Here is a 2,566-nt window from a genome sequence, read left to right on the forward strand (position 1 = left end):
CTCCCCACAAGACCAAACTAACTTCAGCTCAGAAGGACTGACAAATCTCCATTTTTTGCTGTGATGCGCGAGTACAATGTTGTTCTAGGATTCTTTCTGGTGAGTTCCATTTTTCTAAAAGTGTGCCCTACATGGACCATGTATGTGCCTGTTGAAACTGTCAATTCATAGTACAATTTGCTTTATACTAATCACTTTTTTGTATTTGTGCAAACAGGGGTGCTCAGCTTGATTTCAATGGGAACTGCACAAAATGTTCATGAATACATCGAATCATTCATTTCCACCACAATAAAGGAGGTGCCGATAAGTTCAAGGCGTTGCAACATATAAGGGTGAAATCATACAAGCTATGCGCGAATTTGCTTGATTTTGGTGGAACTGCACAAAAAGAACAGCTGGTTTATTTAGCACGAGGTGCCATGTCAATGTCCAAACTGATGGCAAACCCTGCCCATTCCACAATCGTAGGCATTTGATATTTTGGAATGGGACAACCTTGTCAAATTTTGCTCATTGATTTTAGCAAGACATGCGTTTGATATTTTCGAATGGGACGCCCTTTGCTGTCAGCAGCATCGATCAATTTTTTCTTTATTCTTTAGTTGTGAAGTAAATATTGCCTCTGACATGTGAGTCGCTGAGATGCATAATCATCGATTGTTTTGAATGTTCTCTATGAATTGCTAGGCCTGTGTGTTTGATTGCAATGTACAGAAACGCTAAAAAGCTGCTCAAACTCTTTGTACTCCTTCTGTTCCTTTTTACTTCGCACATTGTGAAATGCATACTTTTTTGTATAAGATTGGTCAAAGTAGAGATACTTTGACTGCAGACAAAACTTGTATGCAGACTAGAAAGGACCGGAGGGAGTACATGTGAAACTGCTGCAAACGAGGTGATCTCCTTGGGAATAATGCTAGTACGTATTGTTTTGCATGTTCATCCAATGCCAGTGATACAGGAATTCGAACTAATTGAAATAAATTCATTCATACACGGTCGGATTTCATATAAACATGCCGGATTTCATTACATTTCATACATTCTTCAACTAAAAAGGGGTGCGCTGGAGGTATAATTAATTAACCGAAGCTACCCACCTGTGTCCTACTAAGCCGAACAGAAGCTTCAGTGACTTAACTGCAGGTGCAGTTGCATAACTAACATGTGGCCTGTTGGGCCCACGTGTTAGTCAGCCAACTGCATCAGGAGTTAAGTAGAAGCAGCGTTCTTATCCAGCGCAGCTCTCCGACTCCACGTCGCCGCCAAGAAGCTAACCGGCCGTCAATGGTCAACCCGCCTAGCTTGGCTTCAACCGGAGGGAAGCAGTGGTGGCCTTAGTTGGACCCGAGCGGCGGCGACCTACCATGTTCTACTCTTCCTCGTTTTCTGTGTGGCGCGGCCTCGTTGGTAGCGGGGCGGGGCCTCGGCGGAGCCGGCAATGTCCTCTGTCTCGTTGCCGGCAGGGTGGGGCCTCGGCTGAGCCGGCGATGTCCTCTGCCTCGTTGTTGGCGGGGAGGCACCTCAGCGGAGCCGGCGGTGTCCTCTGCCTCGTTGTTGGCGCCGCGGGGCCTCGGCGGAGCAGGGCGTCGTCGACGCCAGCGGAGCGGGGACTCGTTGGAGCCGGCATTGTCCTCTGCCTCGTCCTCGGTCTCGCCAAACAGCGCCTCGCCCGCTTCATCGCCCTCTTTGCTAGCCTCTTTGTAGGCGGCCATAGCCTCCGCCACCTGCATGCGGTACCGCCAGCGCTCGAGGCGGCCCTTGCGGGCGGAGCGGTACCAGTCGAGCAATGCCTCCTGCTCTGCCCGCTCCGCGGCGATCTTCTCCTCCGCCTGCAGGTGCTCCTGGAGGAGATGGTGGTTGTAGGCGGCGTCGGCCTGCGCCTCCCGGAAGTGCTCCTCACGCATCTGCCTCACCCTGTCCATATATTGGGCACGGGCCTCGCCGATGGTCATGGTGCAATGCACGGGCGAGGATGGTGCGGAAGAGGGGGTTGGCACTGGATCGTCGACTACCATGTTCTCCATTGGGATGTCGTCGTCCTCCGGCTGCCTGTCGGCCAGCCGGTTGGCAGCAATGGCTGCCATCTCCTTGTGGTCCATCGTCCGCCCGTACCGAAGAGCGCTGGAGCGCGAGGAAGCCATGGTGGGCAATAGTGGTGTGGACAGAAGAAAGGGAACGGATGCGGATGACTGCGGCTATGGCCGGCGCAGCAGTTTATATAGCAATGGTGGGCGGGCAGAGGGACGGACGTCTGGCGCTAGAGTAGCCGCCTCGGCAACTGTGTATCATTAATGTGGGCGGCAGATGGACGGACGGACGACACTTGTGTCGTTTAAAGGCGGAGCAATCGCCTGCACTGGGAAGCGGGGCGGGCGGCGCTGACTGTTTCGGGCGGAAAGCGTGCGCGGGCGAGGAGATGACTTTACTTGGAGAGGATGACAATGGGGACCCACCAGGTCCATAGCCTCACGTACGCAAGTTCCTCCTTATTATTATATATATATAACTATAATTTATTTTACTTCCTCCTGGTTTCCTGACATCACGGTCCCACACTATT

This window comes from Triticum urartu, chromosome 5 (assembly GCF_003073215.2).
Source record: "Triticum urartu cultivar G1812 chromosome 5, Tu2.1, whole genome shotgun sequence".
Taxonomy (NCBI): Eukaryota; Viridiplantae; Streptophyta; class Magnoliopsida; order Poales; family Poaceae; genus Triticum; species Triticum urartu.